Here is a 20,444-nt window from a genome sequence, read left to right on the forward strand (position 1 = left end):
AAAATGGATTCCTCTCTGATTTCTGTGCCATGTAATGGAAAAAGGATTGAAAAAACGTCGGGGAGGATGAATAAGACAGATCAGATTCTGTTTTTATACTCCATAACTATATGGAAACTACTGATAACTGAGCAGACTATAAATCGTAGAAAAATCTACAGCATTATCTATCAATCTATGTAGCTATTCACATTTTTCGCCATATACCTTTTCTCCTTTCAAGGCTGGACACAAAAGGTGGTAGCCTCTCGAATTTCAATGATCTTTGGCTTGAAATTCCTATCCTCATGTTCTTCGCATTAGTTGCGACCTACCATAGTCTCCTAGTTACTAGGTACCTACTTCACTGCTAAGGTCAGCTGAGGAGGTATTCAGTGGGTTTTAAGAGGCTACTCCCAAATCAAGTTGCAAGGATATACACCCAGTTTATACCGTATACATGTGAATATATATGTATATATATATATATATGTATATTTATATATATATATATATATATATTTATATATATGTATATATATTATATATATAAATATACATATATACACATATATATACACGTCTATACAGTATAAACTGGGTGTATATCCTTGCAACTTGATTTGGGAGATAGAAAGATAGACAGTTCCTGTATAGTTTCTGAGAGATATTGTTTTGAAAATTAGACAGCGTGTCTGCCTTGTGGTGACTTTGTAAAGAAGTAGATTATTTTGAAACGGAGTAAGAAGCTAGTTTCAAATTAAGACTCTGGGGTGTCTCCCGTTCAGAGTGTATGTATTGTATATTATCTTGAGGGGATGAAAGTGAACATTTCAAATAAATAAATGAAGAGATACTGCAGATTAACATTCATTTTAGTTCAGTCGTGTCTCCGCTATACGCTCTCTCTCTCTCTCTCTCTCTCTCTCTCTCTCTCTCTCTCTCTCTCTCTCTTTCCTTCAAGCTGACACTAAGCTTCCTACCTGATTTTGATCCTGCGTAAAGTAGTAGCAACTTCATTTCTTTTTTGTTAGAAGTATAATGCGATGCTTCAGTCGTGAAAATGATTATATCTAGGTGCAAGAATATTTGCACCTTGAGCAGATGGTCCAAAGTTTATGATGGTCTTCGAAAAAAGTAAGTTCCCTGATTATATTTAGTTGCTCCTGGCCTACCATCTGGTAGTCTACCCAGCTGAGGTCAAGAAAAAATACGTAGGCTAGCAGCTTCATCCCTGAAGACTTGTTAAGTTAAAAGTCTGTAAACCTTATATATATATATATATATATATATATATATATATATATATATATATATATATATATATATATATATATATATATATATATATATATAAGTATTGCACATTTACGAAGAGCACTGCAACAACTGCAATAACATCTTATTGTCCACCAACTAAATTCAAATACGGTCTGCTGGTGCAAGTACTGAGAATCAAGCTATTGGGAAATTATCTTAGTGTCTACAGGAAAGGCTGTAAGAGATGAGTGAGTCATAGTTCCGAAAGACAAAAGAAGGGGAGAATGAAGCTAATGTGGCTATAACCCAGTATCTTAACAAGCTAACCATTACCCCTGCATTGTTTAAAAGTTTGGCATAAAAGCGAAGCTCCACATGACATCAAGATGGCAACCTTGAATAAAGGCAATACTAGTTAGGAAGTAAAATGCCTGCAGGATCTAAATTGGATGACAGACAGGAAAGAGAAAACAAAGAACGAAAACAAATGCGTTATTAAGCCCTTTGCAAAGTTGAAAATGTCAGCTTTTTTTTAGGTATGTATTTATGGGCTAAGTTTTATATATATAATTTTTTTTTATTTTTAACAGTAGTTATAAGAGTAACACGCACACACGATTACATTTATCTCTGCTGCTTCACATCTTTTCTCTCCTTGTTATTTAATTTAAAAGAGAAAATATTCATTGCTTCGGTAATGGAGTTGCTCTTGCCTCATTTCTATTATTCTGTTAATTGCTCGAACTGGGATTCTTCTTTCAATGTTCCTTCTTTATTGATCGTTTCCATTTTCATTTGAGCGTGAAGTGATGAACCCTTTTTGCCATTACCATAATAATTTCTGTTAATGATGTAACTGCATTAAATTTCACGATATGGAACGTGGGTTAGCTAGTTAAATTTTATCTCCTCATTATCGTCAGTATTTATGCATTTGGATAATGCTTTACGCATGATAATCATTTTCATAAGGGAGGTCACATCGCTATTTCATTTTGAATGCGGAAATATATGAATGGCAATTTCTAGCTGGTCTCACATGATTTGCTTCGTCCATGAAATAATATTCCGGTGAACTCCATCATAATTAATTTTTTCCTGGCAGCAGTAGTGTAACACATAGAAATGGTTCTTTGATCCTGCTTTTTAAAGGAATATTAAAGTTTTCCCATCATGCAGGTGATATTATGGGTATTTTTACTATAATTCTCCTTTCTGGGCAGTTGAGAGCGGTCATCATCCCTTGCCCAAGTAGGGGGATAGTGCCGTCAGTGAACCTCATGCCGTGCACTGTAGGCATTACTTAAGTTCATTGCAACGTCCCTTCGGTCCATAGCTGCAACCTCTTTCATTCCTTTTACTGTACCTCTGTTCACGTGCTCTTTCTTTCATCTTACTTTCCACCCTCTCGTAACAATTGTTTCCTAGTGCAATTGCGAAGTGGTTTTCCTCCTGTTACACCTTTCAAACCTTTCGACTATCAATTTCCCTTTCAGCGCTGAATGACCTCATAGGTCCAAGAGCTTGGCCTTGGGCCAAATTCTGTATTCCATTCCATTCCATTCCAACATCCCTTGCTTTTGATTATGTTTTGCATAATTGATGGGATTAGTGGACTGCTATTTGGAGCAACGAGTTATCTCAGGTGTCACATTTAGTCACATTACGTTAGTTGGTGACCATACAGTATTAACAATTGTCTTAAACCCTGGACTATACCATAACCAGTGTGCATCCCCTTCACATTCTTGAGTTTTAGGCCGTTCCTTAAGAACGTCCTCGAGCACATCTTAGTAAATATAATACTTCGTACTATATCATGTGTTCACGAGCGGCCGCTATGTGGCTGCTTCAGGGTTGGGTAGTAATCACGCAATTAAAACATTGTACATTTTTTACTCAATTATTGGGTCTCTTTTTATAAAAAAAAAAAAAAAAAAATGTTGGGAACTTGTCGGAAGATATTTTAATTGGTTACTCATCCAGAGTTATTAGAGTTTGGTACTAATAAGAGTTAATGAAGCTAATAACACGACATTAAAAATTGAAATTTTCAGTAACTTTTTTAGATGTAATGAAGGTGCTTTGCTCCCATCCTGTAAGCGAAATTGATTTTTCTACTATATTAATGGATGCTTTCGGTGATGATTTTGTTTTCGAAAGAAGACGGGGAAATAATTCGAAATATTTTGAAAAAGAAGAGTTATAATTTATAAGAAGTTTGCTTGGAATAAGTTAATATACATACGTATATACTGTATATACACACATGTATATATGTATCTCTGTACAGATAAATATGTATACATATATATATGTAAATATATTTATAGGCTATATATATATTTATGTATACATATATATATATATATATATATATATATATATATATATATATATATATATATATATATACTATTAAATTATTTTGCTGCTCTGTTTTGTAAATACAATTAATTTCAGTGTAGATAAAAGTGATAATTTTTTTTAATGTAAAATCACTCAGTGTAAACGCACCTTAAATGTTTCCCACAACATGTAAACAATACTACCGCTTTAAGTGCTCTTCTGAACGGGATATACAGTCCAACTGAGCAAACGTATTTGTAATTTTAGGAAGATTCAGTTGAATAAGTTTTGGGGGGAGCTTTCTGTGGGTCCGATTTTAAGTATGTGGACTAAGAAAACCTGTAAGGATGACAAACTTGGGTTTATTTGGGGCATGAACTTAATTAAGTCGGTAGTTGTTGTCAGCATACTCTGAATGTAAGGATATTATATCAGTCACCATCTGCTTTTCATTGTTTTCTTTCATTGCCAATGGCGTCCTTCACTATCCTATTCAGTATTATTTATATAACATTACCATTACTACTATAGCACCAATACCACAACTGCTTATAATATTAATACTGTTAGTATTATTATTACCAGCAATATTATTTTTATGATGATAAGGAAAATATTGTGGAGATAATATTAATCATAGTTGTTATCGTTGCAATTATTAGTATTATTATCATAATTACTGTCGCTGTCGTTGATATCTTGATATCTTAAGTATTAGTAATGGTGCGGAACGGCATAGATGTGTAAACTAATCCTAAGTAGTAGCCATGTATTGCGAGCAATAATGGCAATAACAATATGAAATTCACTCACCCTTTCGAGGAAAACTTTGCAATACTTTCATTCTACCGAGCACAAGTTCACTCAGTCTAAAAGGTCTGTCCGGTTTCCGTTGTTGTTCATGACCAGCTTAGTATTGTGGTGCAGAATTATATTTTATCCTTCAGTGGCATAATACTTTTCACGCCTAAACGTAAGTCATAAATTGTAATAAAGTGAAGATAGGAAACTTTTATACGGTAACAATAGTGATATTATTAATAATTGTTATTAATAATAGGAGAAAAAGTCGACTTTATTATTATTATTATTATTATTATTATTATTATTATTATTATTATTATTATTATATTCTGCTGGAGATAGAAGAGTCATATTCTTGAAAGTAAAGTATTTACCGAAATGGGCACTCAAGCATTTAATCGTCAAAGCAAACCCGGTACTCCACAAGAAAAAAAAAAAAAAAAAAATCAAAGTTATAGCCGTGTGAAAACCTAAAAAATAATTTAAGATTCATCTCTGTTCCCTCGTTAATAAACTAAACTCACTTAGAAAAAGTGTCTTGGTAATTTTTTGCCTTCATAATTTCCTGGCAGGACTTCACAAATTTTATTTTTTGAACAGCGTAACCTTAATAACCATCAAAAGCGTAGATGCTGTATGTTTTCAAAGTTGTTTTAACACTTTAAATGCTTTTGGTTAATGCTCGATTCGCTGGTATAGAGCTTAACTAACCTGTCAGAAACATATAGTTGCAAAACTATGCTGGTACAACCAACTATTCCTACGAACTTGTGTTCAACAGCTATCGTGCGAAAGTACTGGCATATAGAACTGGATTTTATGATGTAGCCGATTTATCATAACGTCTCGGATGGATATGAGCATCTCAGAGGTAGTGCTGTGAGTTCTCAAGTTGTTATTTAGAAACAGTGCACGAGGCTTCATATTTTCAAACGGTGGAATCTTAATGTTGAATATTAACAGCCATCTCGCTTGTAATTCTCATCAAAATTGTACATCTCAGGCTCTTGAGTTTTTCACATTTTTCTCTCTCTGGAACAATCACACTCACTCTATTGTCTTCTTAGATCTCAGTGTGACTCATTACCAGATAACTGAGAATCTAAGGTCTGCATCACACTTCTAAGCAGTGTGTTTTGGATGAGGGTGTTAGAGATTTTTCGTCATTTTTGTGCATAAGAAGTTTGATTGCATTCATATTTCATGGCTAAAAGTAGCTTGAAAATCTGTACCCAAGTAAACCATTTCTCAGATCCCGAAAAAAAAGGCTGAGCTAAATGCAAGATGTCAGTACTTATCCCCACAAGCATCAAAACTTTCCCACAAAAAAGTTTGCGACTATAAATTCTTGGGGTATTATCCAGGAATTGAACGACTAAAGTGCTCTTAAAAGAGTAGCAATACTGTTTGATGTGATGAAACGATGTGTAGGTCAAGAAATGTTCACATTCATTAAGGCATTTACATATTCATTCCGCAATGTTATACAGTAGAGAGAAGTTCGCTTTAAACCGCTACACTCATGCATTCAACAGGAACTGAAACAGACACTTTAAATTCTTAAAGGTGTACTGTTTTTGCAGTGGTCACTGTCATGTCGCAATTTCATAGTCTTTTTTCCATCTTATGTCATGAGTTAAGATTTTACAATTCTCAGGAGGCTTTGGGCTAAATAGACACAAATATTGACTTCCAATTTAACTCGATTCAGTATAAGGAAACACTTATACTTTTGAGAGTATTATTTTGAATTTCTTCACTTGAAGTATTCCATTAAAGAAGCGCGTCAGTTCACTTGAAGATTACATCATTCATAAGATTACCAGGTCAAGAGGTCGAGTTTGAAGGCTTTCATCATCATCCTTTTTGAAGAAACATGGTATTACATGGAGGTCACTCCGGCTTTCAAAGAAGTCATGTGAACCGATAAAGTATTTTGTTCTGTTTCGTTATTTTGCATTCCACGAGTGCTAGATTTTTATCTTACTGAAACAACGAGATTTTATTTAAAGAAATATTTTTTAAGGAAATCGCTCACCTGTATACACAGGCTTTTTCAAAACCTTCTATATATAAATTTTTTACAGTGTGTATTGAAGGTTGTGTGAATTTTAATTGTACTGAGCTTTATAGAGTTATACACACACACACATTTATATATATATATATATATATATTATATATATATATATATATATATATATATATATATATATATATATGTGTGTGTGTGTGTGTGTGTGTGTATGTATATGTATTATTGACATGCATGTGTTTATGCTTACAGAAAAAGCGTTATACTGTTTTGGGAAGAACATTATACCATTTTCCTGAATGGACACTCAGGATTCAAAGAATATATTTTCGTTATTTAATCTTAATTATATAATAATAAAGAGGCTGAGAATTAAAATTATTTGCACGGGGATGTATACTGTACATTATATATGTATATATATATATATATATATATATATATATATATATATATATATATATATATATATATATATATATATATATATATGAATATGTATAATGTAACAAACACAACAATAATGCCAAATTCTTTAAAGAAAAACTAGACGAGAGAAATTAATCTTTATTTCTTGGTAAACTTTGATATATCCTACCGTAATTCATTTCAAGACTTTATTCGAGGTTACGTTAGGAATGAAATAAAATAGCAAGACTAAATGTTTAGTAAGTCGTCTAAACCAAATTTAAATGCAGACCTGTTCAGCTTTTTGACTTCTTTAAATCTTCGTTTTCCTGAATTTCCTGTAAGTTTTAGTTCTGTAATATATATATATATATATATATATATATATATATATATATATATATATATATATATATATATATATATATATATATATATATATATATATATATTATCTAATGAAGTAAAAGCCGGAGCTTGCAATTGTTTATATGTAGAAAAACTCAAGGGAATAAAAGATACCATCATTACTTACGCTTCAATTTGTGAAGTCCTTTTGGTCGCCTTTTTTTTTAAAGTATCCTACTGTGATTCACTATATACTTTGTACACTCATATAATCATTGGTTATCACTCGTCACACCTGTTATTTCCTTATAGATACGACTTATTCTAGCACTACAATGATGACTAGATGTATATATATTTATTAATCTACTTATTTTCAGCTTTACTGTTTCCTTAACTCTAAGAAAATAAAAATGTTATTCACTCAAAAGGAGTAATGAATATTAAAATTTTTTCATTCAACTATATACAGAATATTTACGAAGCAATCATTCAGATGTATGTGCTTCTTTATAGAAATTTTCTTTAGTGAAAAGAATACTTTTTTTTTTTATAAATGCAGGATAAATCACCTGAACACTACACACTGTTGTTTACAATAGGTAGCGACTCAGATGTGACTTAGAACCACAAGGGACGAAGAGAAAAGTATTCGGGAATTCCGCTCAGGAGGGAAAGTAAGGAGAGGAGCGCCACACGTGGCACGAGGCGGCACTACGGAGCAGGCACGTCGCTCTCCCACTAAAGCTCGCCAACGACTGAAGAAGAGTTAACACAGATCTAACTTACGTTGCGCAAAGTTTAACCCCCGCCATCTCTCTGTTGTGATGCAATGTGTGTTTGTTCATGTTTATTTGCTAGATTCTTGACAGCAGTACTTTTGCTTCTTAAGTTATCATATTCCATACCCCACAATGTTTTTAATCTGTTTGGAGAAAACTAAATATTCGTGAAATTGCTGCGTCTTTACTTTACTGTATCCAGAATAATCTTATGTGTTCAAATTCCATCGAGAACATACCTTACAGAATGTTAATCCCTCTTCCGTGAAAGTCAAGTCAAATCTCGTCCTTCACCAGTCTTTGGGGAAAATCAATTTTATACATAAATTTGTACCATTTATAAGATAACAGTTATGGAAGAACTTGCACTACAATCAACCAGGAGGATGAAGCAATGAATATTTAGATCGAGAAGAATGGCACTAATTGCTTTGTACAGGCCTACCGGAATAAACGCTTCCAATAATGGTAGGATGCGAGAAGAGATGAGACACAGAATAAGTGAATCGCGGGAGGTAGAAGAGTATTAGCAGAATGTTGGGAAGAGGTTTAGTGTCTATGAGATCTAAAGGTGCGACCTTATTAAGGGATCGTTGACTTACCTCTCCTTCAAGGAGTGAGTCTTGGATGTTGGATGCGATTGAAAGAAAACATGTTGAAGCTGTTGAGATCGATATTTGTTTCCGAAGTGTATTTGGTGAACGAAGAATTGAAAACGGGAAAAATGTGGAGACACGTAAAACTGATAGATAAGGGCAGCAAACTGATAGAAAAGGGCAGCATAAGTCAGAGGATGGATTAATGTTCTGAATGACCGAAACAAGTCCGTGACCTTCAGACAAACGTGGATCACCAAACTACCAGCTGGTCGGACAAGAGAGAGAGAGAGAGAGAGAGAGAGAGAGAGAGAGAGATCCCATTTCAGCCCGATCATTAACATTCCCTATCTGGCTTGTCATTCCCACTAATCCATATTCCTGTACTTTGATTGGTTAACTCCCTAATTTCTTCTCTAAATTGGGTAACTCCCTAATTTCTTCTCTAAATTTGTATAAATACCCCCAGCTATGTATAAAAAAAAGTGTACCTTTACTCTTCCAACTGCGTACGGTGGATAAAGGATTTCCGCCAGCTTAAAAGAATTGAAAATAAAATTATAAATTGTCAAGCGGCCATTAAAGCTCAAGGCGCACATACTACAAACACACACACACATGTATATGTATATATATATATATATATATATATATATATATATATATATATATATATATATATATATATATATATATATATATATATATATATATATATATACCCACACAAGCGTGGTATGGTACATGGCCAAATTAAATGACAAAAAGGTACGCGTAAGTATGTGAAGTTTCTTTGTAGAAGTTTCCTGCACAGGAAACCCTTTGTTAGCAATTGACGGACGAACAATTGCATTGACTTGCCTTGTTCTCTCTGGAGTCACTCTCTATTATAAGGGGCCAAGGAGCATATAAAACTTATAATTAGTTCAGTTGTATGTATATGTATATATATATGTATATATATATATATGTATATATATATATATATATATATATATATATATATATATATATATATATATATATATATATATATATATATATATATATATATATATATATATACTGTGTGTGTCTTCGTTATTTGTGTGTACGCTCGTCGATCTACAGTACCACATATGATTACCAGAGCGGTGTGCGTTTCGCAACGCCTTTTTTCCTGTTCGGCATCGAGTATATTTAACGATGGTGTGTTGTTTGCCAGTCATGAATCTAGCACTAGGGTAGCCATGGGTGCTTGGTGAATTTGAAACAATTTTGCTGCACTTCCTGTTGTTCCTTTATGGTAATATTACAAAGGATAGAATATGAGTACAGTATAGACCACGAAGTATTAGGCAGAAATAAGCCGCAAATGTTGATGGTCTGCATTCCTCGTTGCTTCGATGAAACAACGCTAGTAAACCTTGAGATAACGTTCAGATTTTCGGTAGTTTTTGCGTATTGAAAGTGCTTTCGTCTCTCGGTAAGCTTGTGTTGTGGAGTTCGTCTCGTGATGATATACATTCCGCTAAGCCAAAACAAATTTTGGGGAACCTCGCTATGAGCTTTCATTTTTCGGAGTATAATTCCTGTCGGCAGTTCTCGACGATAATTATCATAACGACGGTGTACATGTTGGGAACCCATCTGTGGAGACAAATTGACTTCCAATATTAACGGCTTTAGTTGTGATACTCTATTGCATGCATGTGTTCTGTATGTTTGATTTATATTAGTAAAGATTTTTTGGTTGCAGTTAAATAACCTGAGAAAGACATAGCAATCGTTAATACTTATTTTCTACTTTACTGTTGTTATGAATATAAAAGCTAATCATTAAAACTACCTTTGAAACTTACCTTTGAAAATAACAATCTGACGTTTTATGTAATCACCATCAAGTATTTGCTTCCAGTGACATAAAATCTCAATCACAAAGTAAAGCTGAATTTCGTAAACAAATGAGATCAGATACGAAATAGATTATTGTGAATAACTTGTATATTGCTTTTGACATCGTGCTTGGAATAAGAATTCTAGAAGATATTCGAAAGTTATATAATTGAGAATATGGCACCTAAGAAATATATGTATAAAACATAGATAATAGAAGATAATAGAATTAGAATTGTAAGTCAATTAATAAAACCGACCTTTTTTTTCTTTGACTTTACTCACATTCCTTGAAGTCAATGAAATGTTCAATCCCAAAGCCAGAAAGTTAGACTTCCATTATAATATGTCATTTAAAACGCACATAACATAAGGGAGAAATGCTGTTTGAAGGGGAAAATGAAAATAAATGTCCAAGTATTTACGAGTCACGAAAGAGAGATTTGGACTCCTGACTAGAGGAATAGAAATACATTGACAGCTGGCTAGTTCCCTGGTTTGCGGGGAGGGGGTGGTAGAGCGGTAAGCAATGCCAGACGCCGCCGTCTTATAAACCCCTTGGCCATCCAGGAGGTTAGGAAATGGAGACCCAGAACTTCTTGGAACCTCGCCGTTTCAAAGGGAAAGAGGAAAAGCTATGGGAAAATTATATATGCGGTACAGGATTTGCTCTCTCTCTCTCTCTCTCTCTCTCTCTCTCTCTCTCTCTCTCTCTCTCTCTCTGGAAAAAGGATTATGATATTTGTAAACACAGTAATAACCCTAACACTAATGAGTTTTGTTGCCCCTCCCCTTTGACGACACCTGTCAAGTGTGGATTTGTAGTCTCCAGCGTTTGGTGTCTTTGTCTGTTAATGACCCCCAACAGGAAATATTGTGATTTCTACCACTATGTATCAGTGCTTCGTCAATGACTCAGAAATAAAGCAGAAACCGGCCAGGACCTACACCCAGTCTCTTATTTTTCCACTTGTGGTGAAAAAAATAATATATACATATATATGTATATATATTTGTGTGTGAATATATATATATATATATATATATATATATATATATATATATATATATATATATATATACATACACATATATACACATATATATATATATATATATGCATATATATTTATATATATAGTATATAATATACATACAAACATACATACTTATATATGTTAATTTTGTGCGCTCTTTAACAAATATTTTAAGTTTTTTAAGTGATTTTACCGTAAAATAATCTTCAACTCTTTATGAGATAACAATAACGCAGAAAATAAGTTTTTTTTATAAAACAATAGAGAGAGAGAGAGAGAGAGAGAGAGAGAGAGAGAGAGAGAGAGCTTATTACTAAAGAATTGTATGCAGAGATAGACTTAATTTTATCTAAATGGTCCAATCATTCGATTCCTCTGAGTGACCTAATTTTATCTAAGTGGTCTAATTATTTGGTTCCTCTAAATTCGATAGGGTCATGAAAGCAGGTCAGCGCTGCGATAAGCCAATGGCTAAATCTTTGTTTCTGTTTAACTAAATCCTAATTACCATAGTTAATCAGAGATCACCCAGTGTGATTTTGCTTCAGCGCAGTTCATCTAAACTATTTTCTCCTTGCCATACTAAATTTCAATATATAGTTTAGCTATTTGCAGTGTGGAGGTTCTATCGTTTATTTCAAATAAATGAACGTTTGATAATATGGATAGAAAATGAAACGGTATTCTCTTGAGTTACGTAAATAGAACAATCGTAAAATTACGAAGGCATTCGAGTGCGTGATTTTGCAATAAGAGCGTAAGGGAGAATTCTAACTCACACAATTTTATTCCTTCTGTTGATGTTTCTATTTTTAGAGCTATTTCAGTAACGCTCTGATCTTTACCAACGTCTGAGTTTGTTCATGAGAATGGAAATCGCCTGGATGTCAGTTCTCACGTTGAGAAAATCGTAAAATGCAAAAAGTTATGGAAAAAAATCCAATGTATCGATGTTGGAGCATAGAATAAGCTTGTTGCTCAGAGAGCCAGCAGCTCGATGTCAAATCCAGGAGATGAGGACAAAGTCAAAGCTAAATTATCCTTCACAGCAATCTAGCTGTTGTAGACACTTTAGAGTTCGATGCAGAAAATCATACATATTTATAGACAGCAGACCCAAATAAAAAGTTAAGTATACCTTAGTTTTACCAGACCACTGAGCTGATTAACAGCTCTCCTAGGATTAGACTTATTTTACGTGGCTAAGAACCAATTGGTTATTTAGCAACGGGACCTACAGCTTATTGTGGAATCCGAACCACATTATAGCTAGGAATGAATTTCTATCACCAGAAATCAATTCAGACCCAAATGATAACATTAGTAGATGTAAATATTTAAATAGATATTTATGCCAGCATGCACCACGTATTATAAGGTAGAATGTTAACAATTAACAATAATAATTAATCTTATAAGTATATTACAATACTATATGAAAATGTCTTTGTGGCTGATCGTGCTGTAGCCTATGGCCAGAACGGTTTGTTGACAAACAGTGATTTAGTAAGAAAACTGTGATAAAGGAAAGTGGAAATATACTTCGTGCCCAGCAAAAACTATACTAACACTTTTCTGTTGGACCTCGATGTTACATAAAATCCATAGATGAAACTATCGTTTTGGAAAATGAGAACACGAAACAGTATTGAATAACCAAACGGTTCATGTGCCTGGACATCAGACCAACTTATCATACTGTATTTCAGATCACCAGTGTGGAAGCACGAAAATAAAGTCAGGTATTAAATGGCCAGATTAATATTCAAACAGATATTGAAATGAAAATAGAAATGAGCATTCTTCGTCGTATTCAATTAGGCTACCTGAGCTTGAAGTGTCGAGAATACTGGAAATTGGGAAAATATTAGTAATTAGTGTACCAAGGCCTAGACACAGTGTCTTTATGCTTGTAACCTCATGAGATAAGATGAGTATGTCTATATTCACTCTTATATAACTTGGAACTCGGATAGTAGAAAAAATAGTAACGACGTAAAACATGTTTGTAATCATTCGGAGTATGAAGCATAACAGTGAAATCATCAAATGAACGAGAATTATAACATACGAGAAAATACAAAGAACAGCTTCATTACAGTCTGAAAATAATTTGCTGTAATTCAAGTGTTATGATATTTCTAGTCAGATTCAAAGAATTACTTTTATTAGGATGTTTATAAACCGTGAAAAGCATGAAAAACGGAGACTGTATTACGTCAGATAGAAATAAGTCCTGTTGTCTCCATAAAAACTGTAGGTGCCGTAACAGAAGTTTTGTTAGTAAATAAAAACTCCTTACTTCTTAAAAATTCCTATTTAGCTTTAAACGCTATTAGTAAACTTCCATGGAATAATAATTGCTGTCACCCAAAAGTGCTCTTCAGGTCTTAAGAAAAATTAAATCAAAATTTGGGTAGAAAGTAGTATATAATATTGCTTGATTGCTACTAAAATACCCCTTGTAATACTACCAGTAGTTAAATCTAAAAATGAAGTATTAACAGTAAGCTAACTGTTTTAAGAAAAAATAGTGAAGAATGAATTTTCATACAGTTGACTCACGACACATACACATATATATATATATATATATATATATATATATATATATATATATACATATATATACTGTATATATATATTATATATAAATACTGTATATATATAGTGCGAGTGTGTCTAAACTAGTTTCTTTAGTAAACTGTATAATAAACTGTAATAGGGTAAATGGTCCTCATACTTTCAATTTAGGTAAGAAAACTTTTGATAGATAGACATTGCTTCAAATATATACGTATATATACGCATTATAATATATATATATATATATATATATATATATATATATATATATATATATATATATATATATATATTTTGTATATCTATAGTGAATTGCTATATGTAGAGCTTAATAGTTAGTTTTGCATATGCATAAATGCATAGCAAAAATATTATACTGTCTAATATGATTTATATATAAAAAACAGGGAATTTAAGTAAAAACTCAAGTTTGTCTTTTCTTTTCAGGTAATGTGAGGCAAATCTTTGAGTTATTGTTGCTAAATCGTAATTGTGGATGGGTCCATACAACTTTTAGATTAATTTCGAGTTTGTAAGTACAAATTTTATACAAGAATGAAGGTTGAAGCTGTAGAGAAGCATGGTTTGTTTAACATAAGTAACGGAAGAAGGAATGAAAGTAAGAGATATGATGTAGAGATACACAGAATTGGTAAAAAGAGTAAGTCACGATCTAGAGTCCCGTGGAATAGGTGAAAGCATGGAACAGCTGGTTTGGAGAGGCTTCGGCCATGTGGAAAAATGAAGGACAGTAGAGTGGCCAAAAGTGTTTAGGAAATAAATAATGGAAAAGAATACAACATACAGGAAGAGGGGAGGACAGGAAAGGCTCAAAATGTGTGTGTGGTGGGTTTCGTAGATCTGATGAGCTTTGTGCGTAGGTATGTGAAGTTGCTTATGTAGTTTTCTGCACGGGGGGTCTGTCCACTGTTCACCATTCAAGGTATGAATGTGACAGTCACCACTGTCATGTGTTCTGGGAAGACGTTATTTATGGGGAAAACGGGTTAGTGTTGGAACGCCCGCGCACACGCAACACACCCTGTACACACGCACACATACACACACGCACACACACATGTATATATGTGTGTGTGGGTATGTACGTGTGTATATATATATATATATATATATATATATATATATATATATATATATATATATATTTATATATATTATCGAAATAATCAACACAGTCGCATGTGGAACAAATAATTTTCTGACTCATATCGGGATGGAACCCGGGACTATACATACGCATACACACACTCATATATATGTATGTACATGTATGTATGTATGTATGTATGTATGTATATGTACATGAATATATATATATATATATATATATATATATATATACATATACATGCACATACACTTTTTGCTGATATTTCACTTACATACCATAAACGTAGGTCCGTATCAGAGAAAATAACACGAATTGTTAGTAGACATAGGTATGGCGAAGGAGAATGATATGACAGAATTGATGGAAAGCAGCGAAATCAAAATGTTCTTTTGCTAGGTAGGGCCTCCATTGAGAGGAATGTCTCGATGGTCGTCCAAGAATTACTTTTTATACAAGCAGGTAGAAGAAACAGACAAATTGTTCGCTTTAGGATACATTTTGATGCTGATTTAAATTAAGACTTTTTTAACAAACATTCTTATATAAAATATACGTTATAGAAAATAGTTATTGATAGCGATTATGTGTTTCTCACAAGTGTACCAAGAATAGGAAATTAATATCAAATAAATACAAACCATAAGAGAGAGTAGCTTTGCTCGCCGATAATTCCTGCGGTAACTTAGTTTTTCGAATATACTATTGTCACCTGTTTTTCTTTAAAACAGAGCAAATTTCAGTTCCAAAAAGCATACCAAGAAATAATTACCCAAAGTTTGTGCAACAGCCGAAAATGTAACCCCACCGGGACGAATATCAGTTAAAACTTTTAGCCTGATTTAGAAATCGCTATGGAAATGAGGTGGCGCCGAGAAATTAATTCTTGAAACTATAAACTGGATGGGTTGAAATAGGTGAAATTCATTATATTTATATATATATATATATATATATATATATATATATATATATATATATATATATATATATATACTGTATATATATTATATATAAATGTATATACATGAATATTTGTACATGTGTGTATGTGTGTATGTGTATGTGTGTGTATAAATATTAGAGTCTGCACAGAACTTTTATACAGAAGACAATGAGGAATAGTGTCCATAAAAAAACGTATAATACTTTATTGTATTTACTTCAAACTCAAACAAATACAATCTCACACACTTGAATTTCTATGAATGTTCTAAAACTTGTGTATATATAAAATTCCAGCCTGCAGAAGAATATCGTACATGTGAATACTAACACACACATGAACGCACACGCACACGCACGTAAATGTACGTGGTCTCACGCACTTACCTAATATCAGTGCGTTCAGTACAACGCAAATGGTCAGACGAGTTGTTCTCAGGCGCTCATAAATATGAAGAGAGACAGATGTGCTCGTGCGCATGCACCCACTTTAGCAACTGAGAAACAAATTTCAGCCCGTATGTTGAATCTGTATTCGGAATAAGAGTAAGTAGTATCTTGACAGGTAATTTTATAAACACATGGAAACGTGAAAAAATCAACAAAATTTGTTACCGTGCAACCTACAGGCAGGAAATCTTGCCAAATAAAGAAATTAAACTTATGATGGACTTGGATTCATAGACACGGATCACTTATTGGTAATACAAGAAAAACAAATCTGAGCACTGGATCATACCTAAAATGTTGAATATATTTGCAAAATACATTTTTGGGCAGCATGGCTGATTTCTCGTCTTAGTCATCTTCAGTCACACATTTAGAGCTCAACTGACAAGGTAGGCAGTGAGGTTTGGTCAGTACCAAGAATGAACCTGCGTTATCATATACCTGAAGTATCATAATGCTGTGATGGACACAAATGTGTTTAAACGTGTCAGAATAGTGTGGTGTGATGTCCTGCCAGTAGGCTTTAGTGTGTTTACTGAGAAATGAATTCCCTCCCTCTTGTCGTAGGAAGCGCCAAGGAAGAGGAAGATCTAGTGAAGGACTGGGATCATTGGATATCAGTTTTTACTCCTGTGGGATGGCGGGGAAGGAAAATAATAGCATCCTCGCTGTTGTGTGGTGTGGAAGTCACCAAACGGCCATGGGCATGGGTTAATAGCCTCCATCCTCGTACTGACGTCAGTAAAATAAAAAAAAAAAAATAAGTAAATAAAAAAGTGAAATATTAGTCTGCGGCTTTGCATATGTGTGGAAGTGGTACGGAACAGAAGAAAGATATGTATGGTAGTTGACCTGCTGGGTCTTTGGAATACTGCTAGCCTACCACCAACCAGTCCACCCAGCTTTAAATAAATAACAGGATCTGCTGTAGTCGAGAGGCATGAGGCTGCCAGTCTCAGCCCTAGAGATTTGCAGGGAAACCACAAGGCTGTACCCCTCTGGTTCGTGGTATCTCAGCAATCCATTGGGGTGCGACTGCCAGCCTCATGCTTTTTCTCGACTACAGTAGATCCTTTTACCCATACTGCCCTAAAATGGAAAACTGCAGTATCTGCAAAATTTTCGGAATTGAGATATGCCACTTATTGGCCTCGTGAAACACTAATACACAAGTTACTGCAGTTTCAGAATGATTCTTCAGTGCTTTGTTTATGGGGATCCCATTTGCAGCATCTGCAAAATCAGTAGTAACGCAAGGGAAAACTACTGTATCTACCATTTTTCTCAGTTTTGTATTTTTGCAGATACTGCAGTCTTCCATTTTAGGGCAGCATACATACATATATAACACACACACACACACACACACACATATATATATATATATATATATATATATATATATATATATATATATATATATAATAGTACGTTGAATAGTGGAAGGAAGTTCATTGCTTTGAAAAGTTAAAAAGGTTGTTTTAATTAGCACATGACCAAAAGCAGATAACGGCATGACTTGAGAAGAATTAAACCATAAACTTCTGAAGAGATGAAGTAACAAATTTAGCAGGAGCTCTGTGTCCATGGTTTGAGGGTAAAAAAAAAAAAAGAACCAGAGAAGCAAAAGTTGGTATCTGTAAAGGGATTGTTGAACCAATCCTCAGGTGAAGTAAAAAGGAATAAAGGAAAGGAAAAGGAACCAACTGAGTGGAATTGTTTGAGCATTAATAGTAGAAGTTGTAGAATTGTTTGAGTAGTAATAGTAATAGTTGTAGAATTGCTTGATTCTTAATTGAAATAGTTGTAGAAGTGTTTGATTACTAATTGAATTAGTTGTAGAATTGTTTGATTATTAATATAATAGTTGTAGAATTGTTTGAGTAATAATATTAACAGTTGTAGAATTGTTTGTGTATCAATAGTAATAGTTGTAGAATTGTTGGAGCATTAATTGAAGTAGTTCTAGAACTGTTTGATTATGAGTAGTAATAGTTGTAGAATTGTTTGAGTATTAATAGTAATAATTGTAGAATTATTGGAGCATTAATAGTAGTAGTTGTAGAATTGTTTGAGTATTAATAGTAATAGTTGTAGAAACATTTGTGTATTAATAGTAATAGTTGTAGAACTGTTTGTGTATTAGTAATAATAGTTGCAGAATTGTTTGAGTATTAATAGTAATAGTTGTAGAATTGTTGGAGTATTAATTGAAATAGTTGTAAAATTGTTTGATCATAAATAGTAATAGCTGTAGAATGATTTGAGTATTGATAGTAATGGTTGTTGGAAAGGTAAGGAAAATAATGTTATGAAGGAGCACGTGGCAAAAAGGTTAGGTTATGTGAGAAGGTAGTTGAGAGTGTTTTGAGGAGGTCCGATTACGAGAAGTGTCTACAGATTGTTAGTTTGATGGAAAGGATGTAGAATTTGAATGTTGAGATGAAATAGGATTCCAGAGTTCCAAAGAAGGGATTATAGGATTGGGATCGTTTCCACTTTGAAGGACACGTAAACACATCCGTCAACACATGTGTTGCTCTACATACTAATCCACATAATCCTCTCAGCATAAAGAGCGAAATACAGATATAAATTTATATGTCAGATCGAACCAAGTTCTTCATTGGAGGGGTGGGTAGAGCTTTCGGCTAGCACGCTGTTGGCCCAGCGTTCGACTCTCCGACCGGCCAATGAAGAATTAGAGGAATTTATTTCTGGTGATAGAAATTCATTCCTCGTCATAATGTAGTTCGGATTCCACAATAAGCTGTAAGTTCCGTTGCTAGGTAACCAGTTGGTTCTTAGCCACGTGAAATAAGTCTAATCCTTCGGGCCAGCCGTAGGATAGCTGCCAATCAGCTCAGTGGTCTGGTTAAACTAAGATATATTTTTTTTCGAACCAAGGTTCTCTGTGGTAAGACAAGTCAGAGAGGCCTTTGAGGATGCTGACACCTCTTTAATACCGCACTCGTCTCTCGCCCGAGAGTTCTTGGATGCGATCCCGAAGTAATGTAAAATTTAGGTTTTATAGTCACGCACAGCTAGCATTGGTTATTGTAGTATCTACAGATTAAAAAGGGGAAAATCATTTCTTGTTATAAAATATTTTTGCAACCAGAATAGTTGTGTGGAACGTAATATATAAGCACTGTTAAATCTGTATAAACATGACTTTTTGGTGTTGAATATTGTAAATTATGAATCACAGAAAATATGGATGTTATTTTGAGTTATATTGCTGATAACAGTGTGATTATTTGCTGTTACGATGATCATTAGTAGTAGTAGTAATGTAGGTAGTATTAATTATTTTTGTTGCTGTAGTAATTGTAATGATAGGAATATTTTTATACACGCTGATATTATTGTTATTATTAATAATATTAAGTAATGAGCGGCAAATCTTTTTTGATAATTACAGCATACAGTATTTGCAAATTCATAAATGAAAGCGTTGTTGGGTCTGCATTTATGTAGCCATTAAGTTGCCTGATTACTTGCTTGAATTACTTAATAGCTTGAGAAATAAAATATTTAATTCTCATTTAGCGTGAGAGGGGAGGAACGCTGTTTAATTCGCAAGGTCTACTTAATGCATCAAACCGAACACTGATTTTTCTACGACGTTAGTAGATTTAATTATAGTATGATAACCATTGCTTTAGAACCTCCTTCCTCTAATCTAACAAGGTTATTTTTGTACGTTTGGTGATTACGCGTATAACAGCGTTCAGTGGTTCCGGATTATTCTCAACATATTTCTTTGTACAGGATTTGCAATTGTATTCATTTACTGGACACTTCCTTTCGAAAAACAGTTTTCTGAAAAATAGCTGAGAATATCTCTTTGGATAATTA

At 33.5% G+C, this 20,444-nt stretch overlaps 2 protein-coding genes across 4 annotated transcripts in view; one reads left to right on the plus strand and one right to left on the minus strand.

Moving 5' to 3' along the window:
- Nucleotides 1-7,943, minus strand: part of Alk (Anaplastic lymphoma kinase) — a 1,114,821-nt gene extending 1,106,878 nt beyond the window's left edge. Inside the window, exon 1 of the mRNA XM_067113483.1 lies at nucleotides 7,371-7,943. The gene's annotated coding sequence lies outside the window, so the exon portion shown is untranslated. The remainder of the gene's footprint in view (nucleotides 1-7,370) is intronic.
- The window catches only part of LOC136844390 (uncharacterized), a 663,809-nt gene that overhangs the window by 203,424 nt on the left and 439,941 nt on the right, over nucleotides 1-20,444 (plus strand). The window lies entirely within an intron of this gene.

This window comes from Macrobrachium rosenbergii, chromosome 12, assembly GCF_040412425.1.
Source record: "Macrobrachium rosenbergii isolate ZJJX-2024 chromosome 12, ASM4041242v1, whole genome shotgun sequence".
Taxonomy (NCBI): Eukaryota; Metazoa; Arthropoda; class Malacostraca; order Decapoda; family Palaemonidae; genus Macrobrachium; species Macrobrachium rosenbergii.